General features: G+C 41.7%; 1 protein-coding gene across 1 annotated transcript in view; it reads right to left on the bottom strand.

Moving 5' to 3' along the window:
- si:dkey-87k14.1 (leucine-rich repeat transmembrane protein FLRT2) overlaps positions 1 to 11,337 on the bottom strand; it is a 38,422-nt gene extending 27,085 nt beyond the window's left edge. The window contains exon 1 of the mRNA XM_020653104.3: positions 11,211 to 11,337. The gene's annotated coding sequence lies outside the window, so the exon portion shown is untranslated. The remainder of the gene's footprint in view (positions 1 to 11,210) is intronic.
- Between the last annotated feature and the right edge of the window lie 1,419 nt (positions 11,338 to 12,756).

Raw genomic sequence — 12,756 nt, 5'->3', positions numbered from 1 at the left:
CATCTTAATGACCAGGATGACATATTGATTCTGGGAGAGGATGTGTACTCTGTAAGTCCTCCAGCATTTGTGAAGAAACAGAACATCTAAGCATGAACACAACAGTATACGTTACAGAGTGGATGTTTTTATGGATTACACTGACTTGAGTCAAATAAAAAACATATAAAAGGGAAGTTCATGTCTTCAGAGGGTATAAAACAGGAGAAGTGCACCAGATGTGTGCTTTCTGCGTTGAATCACAACATACAAGATTGGCACTGAAACTAAGCATTCGTAAATCAACCTATATTCAGTCGACATGATACCTGAACTAAACTTGAATCAAAATGAAAGGAGAGAAGTGAAATGAGCGGACCAGAGTTCATCTATTTAAAAATAAAGAAATCTGCTCTGCACTCTGATTGGATGTATTCATGTTCGCGTCCAAAACACACCTATGTATAATCAAGGGACCTTATCCAAACACTTTGCACTAACTACTACTAACTAACCACTTTGTTTAACTGGCACTCACACGCTATAGACACAACGCTTCAGATCTATATCTATATTTCAAATAAATCATAAAATTACGTGTTCAAAAGACCATATTTCCTTTTCAATGGAGAGAGCTCCACTGAAACACTGGTACCTACAGAGTGATGCATTATGGGTTGTTTGTCGGCCATCTGTTGCTGTGCTTATGGTCTGTTTCTTTAGAGTTTGTTCCACCCTGATGGAGTGGGATTTCTGAGTCCAGTTTGACCCACAATAAAGTCTGAAGGCAGGTGAAACGTGTTCCTGCTGCCAACTGGGGAAATCAACTCATGTCAAGTGAACTAAATCCAAAACAACTCCTGAATCCCACAGTTATTTCTGCAGAAAAAATACTCAGAGCTGAATCATCTGTCAAGAAGTGGAGAATTACCGCTGTCACAGATGATGAGGAGCTCAAAAAGACCGAGTGAAACGATGTGAGCTGCTGGAATAGAAATAACTGCTTGCCTGCTTCCAACAAGTCAGGCAGGAGAGTGTGTGAGTTTGAGACTGATGGGTGACCTGAACAACCGCGGGCTTTAAGTTCTGATTTAATGGTGTCGTTTAATTTTTCTGTTCCATGAGAGAAAAGTTGGAAAAGGGTTGAAAGTGTGATGAGTTTTAACACAAAACTGAGAAGATTTAGATTCGTTTTTTGATGAATTTCCAGGTCTTTCCACTTTCTACACTTAATGTTTTTTGCCCAGGTTTCTTTCAATAATAGTCTGAGGCGTCATGCACAGACACACACTTGGACACAGCTTGTTCAAGGAGGGGACATGTTGTAGAAAAGGTTAAAGAAGTGTAGGCTGTCTGTGTTAATGGGGAGGTTAAGTTCATTATACTACTCCCTGCCCCTCACCCCAGATGAAAACAAGCTCCCGAGTTGACTGTAGTCATGACGACCAGGTGAAACCGACCTGAGGAAGAGAATATGTTTACAGACGAGCTAATGTATCTGAGTATAAATTACATGATGTTTTTATCACAGCAGCACACACAGCAACAAAACGGCAGCTTATTATTAGCAGCTCCCGCTTCCTTATGTAGCAGTCTTTGACTTAACATGCGGTGTTTCCACGGCAACGATAAACATGTCGTGTCTGTCACAGCGGCTCTGTCATGTTGGTGTCCGTGACAAGACACGTCCCATAACAACTATAAAATTAGGGATTTCTCTGGCTTACTTACCTGTTGCTATTGTAAGTACTCAACAATATATATATAACATCAGTTTACTCCTTTTTTTAGATTTTTTTATGTAAGAAAAATGAAAGCTAGGACACATTTAATGAGATCTTTAAGAACATGATTTCAGCTGCTTTGATGATTGAAAGATGCTCTTTGTCTTTACAGCAGTTATGTCCTTTAAAGACAAAGCTTAATGATGAATAAGACAAAACAAAACAAACCCTCTCAGCAGAGTGTAAAGTATTTTACAGGCGAACCCTCCATCCCGTCTGCTTGTTTCACATCCTGGAACTCACATCTCTCAAGGTCATGTAGCGTTTAAGACCTTTTTAATGGAAAAGACCTCCTAACACTGACACCCATACATCATTCTGTTGTCTTACAGTTCTGTACTTACAAACACCCCCCCCCCCCCACACACACACACACACACACTCTGTAAAGTGCCACACACTCCCAGCTGTCATTAACACCAGCACTTTCCTCCAGTGGTAAAACGTGGTTTGCTGTATTTTCCTCTCCTCAGACTTTAAAGTGAACCTGAACACGGATGACAGACGCTTGCAACTCAGGATGTGTGGCTTCCAGGCCAAAGGCTAGATCCTGCACCGCCTGCAGCCAAAACATGCAACCCTACCCTGCAGCTGTGCTCGTACACTCCCAGTCCGAGGGTTACATTACATTAGAAATGGAACAACTGGAGAAACTTGACAAAATAATGCCAGAAAGTTTCAGCTCCTCTGCCATGCTGTAAGTTGTGATAATGATCGTGTTCCTGCGGGAGCCGTCACATTCAGGTTCACATTGACTGCAGGCTCAGTTTCAGTCTGTGCACAGGCAGGTTTTTCAAATATGGATGACGGAGTTTCATTCAAATCCAACAGCACAAACAAAGCTCCAACTTTGTTCTGAAAAATCACCTCTGTGTGGGTCATTGCACAGATGAAGTTGAACATTTGACTTTAAAAGTGAGCATTGGGGTCATTGTGGCGGCTAAGACTGAAGAATGCCGCACAGAGACTTTGTGACTTACTGTAGCTCTGACTCGTTCGTATCAAAATAAAATTCAAAGTCCAAAATATGATAATAATTATGACAGTGACGATAAGGATAACGATGATGATACCGGTCAACAGAAAATATTCAAACACACTCAGCTTTGTCTAGCCTCCTGCCACACAAATGCACAGGTTAAAAGAAGTAAAACCACACCCACTGCAAATTACCCCAAATTATATCAGACCCATATTACAATGGTCACCTTTCTTTGCCATGATAATAATAACACTCATCTCAGTTGAGATTAGAAAACGCTGCGACATTGCTTAAAAAACTTCACCCAGTCAAGAATATTTGGCAGATGGACGATCAGAAGTGAGAACAAACATGTAGGTTTTACAGACTCAGGAAGTTCAGAAAAATAGATAAATTATCTGTTGAGGTAAAGTGTCTGTATCTAGTTTTACAAAAAAAGGGTGAAATATACAATTTAAAGTTATTTTTGGTAAATACCTCTGGTACTGTGATTATTGACACAATGTGATACTGTTTCTGTGCCCAGCTAAGAAAATGCCAAAGATGTTCCAGCATACAGACACTTCTTACATCGTCATCCTGTGCTTAATCAATGTTTCTTTAAAGGTCACATATTCTCCTCCTCTTCAACCAGTGTAAATAAGTCTCAGAGCTCCTCAAAACATGTCTGTGAAGTTTCTTGTTCTAAATCCACTCTGATCCTGTATTTGATCATGTCTATAAACCCCTCTATTTCAGCCCTGCTCAGAACAGGCTGTTCCTGTGTCTGTACCTTTAAATATGTAAATGAGCTGTGTCTGACCACGCCCCTCTCTGGAAGGACATGGATGGCTCGGGCTTTCTCGCTCCATGTCCTATTGTTTACGGTGAGAAGGCAGACTCAGAGGGCAGAACAAACACCTAGCTGTGGGAGTGTCACCCACCTGGGGGAGGGGTTACTGCCCTTTGTGATGTCATGAAGGGAAAATCTCCAAACGGCCTGTTTGAGCACATATTTTCTGAAAAATGGAGCAGGCAAAAGACTGAGAGGATGGACTTTTCTCATCATTGGGGGGTTTGTAGACAGACTAGAGACACATATTAGTGTTAGAAATGTATTTTGTGTTATATGTGACCTTTAAGGCTGTTTACATGAACATGCACAAGAGGTCAAACATGCTTTGAAAGCTTTACTGCAGTGTTGCAGAGGTGACAGGAGAATATACTCACACATAAAGCTGAAGTGAGGCTGCTTTCACCTATAAAAATCAACACACACACACTTAGTTTGTACATATAAAGTGACTTTACCAAATAAAAACACCCACACAAACACACACATAAAGCCATATGTGGTGTGTATAGTGTTTCAGCAGATTGGCTGGCCTCTCCTCCGTCCTCTGATTTATTGACGTAAATTAAAAAGATTCCAAGAAGTGAGTCAGTTTGTGTTGGCACAGCTCAGCTCCAGCCCGCAGGTCAGCCGCCCCCCCAGCCCCCTTCCCCCCCAACTCTCACACACACACATACACACACACATACACACACACCCACACACACACACACACACACACACACACACACACACACACACACACACACACACACACACACACACACACACACACACTTCCTCATATTAACTTAAGCCAGGATAAGCCTTCCTAAGCAAACAGAGCACTAAAACAATCTCCATTAAAGCAGGAGATGGATGCCATAAGTCAGGATGCTGTCGCTCTCGCCGAGCACACCGACAGACGCAGCTCGGACATCCGGTGAGTTGCGATCAAAGACCGTATAAAAAGATGACAGATGACACGACAGCTACATGACAGGCTGCAGTATGGACAACAAGCTCCGCCTCCTCTATGTTAACAGATTGGACATGGGTCAAACTAACATGGTGTCTGTCATTAAAGATCTTATCATTCTGATTCATGTCCAAGACGTGTTCATTTTGAAGTTCAAATTCAATTATTTATTTTGATGCCATAAAAAGGCGTGACATGTCATGGTTGACAGCTCTGTTGACGAATGAGGATCCTGCAGCTCTGTGTGCACCCACATATCCTTGACAATGTCTACCTATTTATATGTTAAAATATTTAAGAAAAGAAAAGATGATATTCTAAAGAGAATAATAAAACAATGATAAATACTTTTTTGCAGCTCAGCATTTTCTCTGGCTTCAAACAGGTTTTAATGACTTTAATTACATAAAAAGTCTGCTTTACAATAGATTGTTTTATACTCTAGTTTCTTATGAGAAAATAAATATTCCACCGTATACATGCAGGGAGAGTATTTTCATGAGAGGACAAATTTAAAAAGATTACTGTACAGCTCGTTGGTTTAAAAGTCTTCCGTATATTGCAATATGTTTTAAATGCAAGATTGTTTTTGTGTTTGAAACTATACATACTTTTTTATTTGTTACATTTCTAAATGTGGCTGAAAGGAAACATCACCATGGTGCATGTGTGGATGTCTGTGTGTTTCTGTGTCTTCATGCAGTGTGAGCGGCTGAACAAACAGACGGACGCCTCCTCCTCTGTGACTCTCTCCACATCACATCACATGTATGTTTATCACATGATATATGAGCTGCTGCTGCTGCTATAGACCAAGACGAGTGCGATGACATCACATCTACATTTAGTTCAGGTTTTGATATGAGGAGGCTGACGCTCCAGAGAGGCGGTTCATATATCAATGACTAGCATCACTGATACAGTCTGTGGGTTAAACCAGGTAAAATCATCAACTTTGTATTCACAGTATATTATAGTTTAATCAGAATTCACCACAGTTCCTTTCTTGTGACTCCTGTAAATCCAACCTCGGCTTTGATGACACCGGCTCTTTAGAATCTTTTCTGGAAAACTGACTCATATAATATTTATATCACTCCCTCAGTAAATCCTGCAGAATCCATATTAATCTTTCAAAAGATGTCTCATCCTATCATTATTGAGATCCTCTATTAAATGAAAAAGCAATGAGGAGAGAGACAAATCCTGCAAACACAAATGATGCGGAGATCCCTGCATTAATAACAACTCGGTGTCACATCTACATCTGCAAAACACCTCGGCATCCTAGGAGAGCAGAGAGCATGATGTTGTGAGTAGATAATATATTTAGGGGTACTGGAGGTGCCCCAAAATAATACCCCCACTCCGTTTCTCCAACATTTTTACTCCATGCACGGACGTTACAGTCCCAGGACTTGTTTGTCTCTGAGTGGTGATGACACACGAGGACTTGCACTGCCTACGCTCCAAACAGACACAGAGAATACGTTGCAACCGTCATACGTGCAGGTAAAAAAAACAATGTCTCAGGCATAGATGGTCACTATTTATCAAAAGCAGAGTCAGTAGATTTTTCCAGAAAAATAAAATATAGACTAGTAGTGCAGCTTTATCATCCCTTCTGGGCCTCCGTACATGTGTGGTGGTGACTGTGTCTGCAGAGACCCTGTCCTCTGGACTGTTCTGGTTTGTTTTGGTTGACTCTGGAAGTTTCTGGGCGGGGAGCTGGTGTGTTTCCTCCAGCCAATGACAGCGCAGCAGGTGAGTTTGGGAGTGGATACAATTCAGCGATTGGACGTGATTCAGACTGCTGCTTTGTGAGGGACACCGACTTGGCACAAAAATGAGAAGTCGCAATCACAGTGAGGTGAAACGCCAAGTGGATAAAACTTGATCTAAAAACGAGGATGAACCTTGTTGGCTTTTACCCGTGGACGTGGAGTTGGTCTGCTTCCTGTTGGACAAGCAGGTGACAAACACCGCCGGTTAGCTTGTGCTAGCGTGCGGTAGCTTGCGTACACACTACGTCCTGCAGTGAGTGAGCACTCTTAGGGGGTCATGAGCTCAGGAGGAGGGGCCTGGTTTAACCTTTGTGTTTAAAAGCTGAAACAGAAAATGCTTCTGACTCCATATTTAATACCCAAAAAGTCCATCCTACTTACAGAAATCAACCGCAGAAATGTAAAAAAACAAAAAAAACTGAACAAAAAATGGGAAAAACTGTAAGCTTAACGAAACAAAGATGTTATGAACAAATCAACGGCATCTAAAAAAACCCCACAAGACCAGATTTTGCCCTGATTAGACTTTCATTTTTCCAAAGGACAGTGAACTCAGCGGTGGGTTTTGGCCCAATAATAGACTGAGTCTGGTTTCACAAACACGCCTGTGTTTTCTCCCTCTGCACCAGAATGTGAATGTGTTTTATATGGGAGGATAATTAAACTCTCCTGACTGTCATTTCATTATAAAACAATACAATGTGAGTTATGATCCAATAAAAGCCTTTTGTCTCCTCGGCTGAGGGGAAAAAGCAAAGCAAGAAAGGAGCTGTTTATGACTCATTGTATGATTTTGTTTATTCCCACAGATGAGCCATAAATGAGCGTTTTGGCATCTATATCTAAGGTAGTGGCTGACTGCATGCCTGCTAATACAGGGAAATAATTCAGCTGGCACAACACATGCCTCTCTGATTGGGACTCTAAGCTTTCATTAAAGATTCGATGCATCGCAGCCGTTGGCAGACCTTGCCACTTCCTCTGTTTCTGCTTTGGGTCTTGGCAGCGTCTTCTCAAAACACAAACCACCAGTTGCCTGCAGTGCTCTTCCAGAAAACCTCCAAAAAATGGCAATTATACAGAGTTCAGTACCGTTCCAGTGTTTTCACCTCATCCCACGCTCTCTTGGTGATAATATGGTTTAACAGCCTGGCAGGAAACATTGTGTAAGAGCACATAAAGTCTGCAGCGTGTACTCTCACAGAAAAACAACATGAACCTCTGCTCAAACAGGGAAATACTTGTAAAGTGTGAGAGGAAATTGTGCTTTCTATTACGAGGATCTCCATTCATCTCTCCCCCTCATGATTCAATTCTTTAACAGATTGAACATTTCTAAAACAAACAAATATTCTCAATGTAAGGTGGAGACGCCCCTCCTACAATGGCCCGACTTTCAGCAGACAGATCTAGACGTTTTACACTCCATGGAGTGGATTGGCAGGAAATTCTTCCAAAGAAATCGTCAATCGATATATGACAAATTGTGTTAATGAGTCATTGTTCGAGAAACAAGATGTGCTACAAAATGTCGAGTGAAACGCCAGCTAGGAATGCCAAAGAGACGTCGAAAATCTGGGCTTCACTGTCCATTTCTGCACCAGTTAAAGAGCCAATGGACCAAAGCTGGCTCAGTGCTGAGGTTCAGTTTCACCAAAACAACCAAAACTGCTGGAGAACTTTTGTTTTTTTGCAGGTCTGAACTTTCAACCCCTATTTTGATAAACACATACTATGCAAAAACTATACAAACATTGCTTTAGTATCAAGCTAACTATTGTTAGCATTAGTTCTCCTTCAAGCTTTCTGGACAGATAGGTAGCACAACACTTTCTGCAGTTTAGGATAAAGTGATACTATAGGATAAAAGCTTTCTTTACTGATTGTTCACAAGAGTCAGAGAGACAGTGAGTTAATGAGTGAAACTAAGTCTAACTGGGGCGCTGCTGTGGCTCAGTTGGTAGAGTCGGTCGTCTCTCAACCAAAAGGTCTGTGGCTCGATCCTCAGCTCCTGCAGCTACATGTCCGATGTGTCCTTGGGCAACTCACTTGACCCCAAGTTGCTCTCGCTGCTTCATCAACGTGTGAATGTGTATGAATGGATTAGTTAATACTGATGGTTACTTTACATAGCAGCCTCTGCCATCAGTGTGTGAATGTGTCGGTGTGACCTGTGGTGTAAAAGCACTTTAAGTGGTCAGAAGACTAGAACTATACGTGCTCAAGTCCATTTACAATTTAACCTGAGGACTATTGATGTGATTGTGTATGCGTATGTGTGCAAACATCTTCTGGTGAAAAAGAGATGCAGCCAGGAGGGAGACAGAGTGTAGACTAAGTAGTCCAGGTTTCTCCATTTTGTCAATCTATGCTAATTTTTTATCTCTGGCATGCATTCTCCTTCCAGGTGTGAAAACTATACAAAGGCATAAACAGACTAAAGTGAGGCAGTGAGCAGATGAAAAAGTACATTGAGGTACATTTCACCGCCCCTGCTGTGTCTACAGTCTGCAACTTAAAAAAGAACTGTAAAAAGAAAGTTACGGCTTAGCCTCAATCCGTCTCGCCTCATTTATGTAAGAGAATACCCCAGGAAGGATCCAGAACTCGCTCTCTTCTTCATTTCCTTCACTGTGTTCCTCGTGCATTTTTCAGCTCTGCCCTTGGGCCAGAACCCACTTTAAACGGCCTCACCAGCCAAGACAAGTGCCCCACGGAGAGCAGATCTGTCTGCATACTTGTGCTCATCTTTTGCTCATTAGATGCCCCAAACCGTCCTGTCAGACGTAAAAAAAAAAGAGTGTGTCTGCTGTCGGCCTGGGATGTGTGGTATCCCCAACAGCACCACGTCAAACGGCAGAGAGAACCCATTCTGACACAAGAATAAAAGTCACATCCATGGTGGCCCTGCAAAGCTGAATGTCCTGTTATTTAGCCCTAACCTAACCTGAAACATAAATGAATAAACATAATGGCCGTTTAAATATATTTTTTTGCACACTCTACCTCATGTTTCAGCCTAAGTCAAGTCTTTACCAGAATTACAATAGATCAACATAAAAGCCTGTGTATAGTTAAGAAAACCTTGTTAAGTGATCAAACTAAGAGGTGTTAAAAATGAAGAGTATGCGTTGGGGCAATAAAGCTGCAGTTCCTCAAGTGTCCACCAGGGGCTGGCTGCAAAAGTGAGTCAATCCCCATAGAGCCCCATGTTAAAATGTCCAACTGTAGAGCAGAAATAAACATGAAACAGCCTGGTACAAAAACAGTTTTGGTCTCTATTTATGAAAAGTGTACAGGCAAATTTTTATACAACTCACCTGTTTAGATTATATTAAAGCTTAAACTGAGGGCGGGGCCTCTTTGAGTGACAGGTGGGAGCAGCTAGCTGTCTGCTAGGTGTCACCTCAGCTAGTTGAGTCACTGACCTTTAACCTCTGGGAAGGGTTTGTGCTGTTGGAGCCTTTTGGAGGTTTCATGTAAATAGCAGACAAATACTCTTTGAATCCAGATATCTCATTATTTCAATATGTTCATTCGTTGGCAGTATATTTGAGGCTCAGTGTGTTTGTTTTTATTGTGCAAAATTTGATTTCCATTGCAAGAATAAATTTAACACTATGAGAAACAAATGGTGAGCTCCTCGTCAGTAGTCAGCAGTGACTTTGTGCACGCTCACCGTCAGCCTCCAAACAAACTGCAGATAAACTTCAGCTTCAAAGAAATCATTTGGATGCAGCCCGACGTGTAATCGTCTCACAGCACCGACTACAGAAGTTTTTCAGAAGTAAACTGCCCATTGTTTAGTGAAGAAACACTCTCCCTCAAATCTGAGAAAATGTGCAGAAATATGTGTTATGAATACACATACACACATGAACTGCCTTCGATTTTTACTCAATACAAGCGGCTTCTCTAAAACGAGCAGTGAATGCCGGTACAAGTCGCCTTTTATTGAGTAATCAATAAATGTCTGTGAATAAAACTGCTGGGCTCAGGTTAGAAAAGAAAAACAATATGTGTGGTTACAGCTCGAGTCTGTACTCCTCATTATCAGGAGTGTGATGAAGCAGAAAACACACACCCTGTCCAGAGAATCTTCCTCCTGTCTGAAAGCTGGTATCTGGTGATAACCGAGGTTCCTCGCTCATGAGAACAGATCTGTACTGCTGCATCACTGGAACTCAGCATTGAGTACAGGCAGTTCCATTTTCTGCAAAGGCTGTGTTTTGTTTCTTTGCATAATTATTTTAAAACTTAGAAAATTTGGTCCCAGAATTTAAGATTTGAACAGCCAAAAGCCAGATTTGGGGGCACAGATGACCTCGCGGTTATGTGTACGGAGGCTTAAGCCCTCCAAGTGGGCGTTGGACCTGCTGGTCCTTTAACGCATGTCATTCCCCACTCTCTCTCCTGATTTCCTACTCTGTCCACTGTCCTAACAAAAGTTTAAAAGCCTTAAAATAAATCTTAAAGAATACAAATATGAAATTTTGGATTCGACTGACAATCATTCACTGAGACTATTTTATTTTTTTTAAAGCTGTTTCTTGAAGTCACGATACAACCATGAAACTATGAGAACATTTTTTTCCCTCAAATGTGTTTGCATACATTATGCTTCCTTTTTTAATGATTAAACACTAGTTAAAATAAAAAGCTAATTTCTTTCAAATAATTCCATCACTAACCGTTAAATAAATAATTCTCCTTTTAAAAAAAAATCTTTACTTAACGTCTGCTGCCTTATCTGATTAATCCTGATTATTCACACATTAGCAATTAATAAGGGAAGAGGCAGGATTGTTTTCTGCTGTGATTTAAAAGAAAAAGAGGATTTAATAGTGGGACAGAAGTAAAGGAAAGGAGTGAAGATGAAGCAGCTGGTTACCTTCTCAGTGCAGTCAGCAGGTGTGGGGTTGGAGTCGCCTTGTCGTCTTTTTTTGGTTCCTTGAAGTAATCTGTGAACTTTACAAGCCCGGGTGGGAAGCTGCACAGAGGCTTGTGCCTCTGTTTGGATAGATCACCTCAGAGCTCAGTCCTTTCCCTCTGATGAATCCTCCTCCTCCTCTCAGTCCCCTGCAGCTCTGAGCTCGCCTTCTCATCCACACCGACCTGCATGTTCTTCTCGTCCCCCCGTTGTGACCTGTGCCATGAGATCACAGGTGAGATTCCAGAGCCTGCAAAAGAACCAGGAAAGAAGAAATGTGGATGATGATGATGATGATGATGGAGGCCAGCTGAGGACGCGGGAGCTCTGCGATCTGAGCGCTGCCGCAGCCTCCTGTCACAGCTGAGAACCATGTGATGTCTGCAGACAGAGAAAATCCCCCCCGACTCTTCACACACTGTGATGTGGTGAAGGAGTGTGTTCGGGGGATTCACTCTCTAAAAGAACAACAGGGCAACCAGAGGGCAGCATGAACAACACACAGACTCTGATTGTATGAAGGGGAATTCCAGCAGAACTGACGGCAGATCAGATGATTCATTGTATGAGAAGATGACCAGGTTAAGATTTCATTCCAAACATTGAGGCTAAACATTAGGTTCAAATACTGAACTGGAGGTTTTCATCACTAAGAAGGAAAATATGTTCTCAGAAGTGAAGCATCCACAGCTTATCAAATACTGAAGTTACATTTCATCAATGATTTTAGCCACATTTCCACCAAACGCAGCAGATCTTTTCACAGTCTCCAGCTGTGAGGTGCATGTGTGAACTCAGGAGGATTTAAGGAGCAGTTCTGATGAAAGTCCCTATAAGATCCAGGATTGCATGTGTGAAAATGGCTGTGATTTAGTCAGCATAATGTTTCATATCGTTTTGCTGAAGTTATTTCTTTCAGACCACAATCTGATCCTAGTGTCAGGATGTTTATGGGTTGCATTGCAGTTCAATTTGAGCGATTGGGCTTCAACTCATTTACACTTCACTTTCACTTTTGTGAACTAAGTAGAGGTTCTGGGGCGCTGGTAGCACAGTGGTTAGTGCGGGCGCCCCATGTATGGAAGCTGTAGTCTTCCAAGCGGGCGTCCCTGGTTCAAATCTGACCTGTGGCTCCTTTCCCGCATGTCATTCCTCACTCTCTGATTTCCAACTCTATCCACTGTCCTATCTCTCAAATAAAGGCACAAAAAGCCCAAAATTAATGTAAAGGTTCTGTAATGAGCTACGACATAAGAAGTATATGAACAACAGGATACCCCATGCACATCCAACTTACGTTCTCAGGTGTTGGTCGGTTGCAGGATCATACCATGAAAAAAATCAATAAACTGAAAATGACTTTACGCATTGTTCGTGAGAGTAAAGTAAAGTTCTGTGTTCCACATTTTTTTGAATGATAAATCTGTGTATTTCATTTATACAGTATGTTCTTCATCTGATCCCCCTCTCATTACGTTCAACATTTGTGTGTCTATGCAATCTAAAT

Source organism: Labrus bergylta, chromosome 18 (assembly GCF_963930695.1).
Source record: "Labrus bergylta chromosome 18, fLabBer1.1, whole genome shotgun sequence".
Classification (NCBI taxonomy): Eukaryota; Metazoa; Chordata; class Actinopteri; order Labriformes; family Labridae; genus Labrus; species Labrus bergylta.
This window is presented reverse-complemented; position numbering and strand designations above follow the sequence as displayed.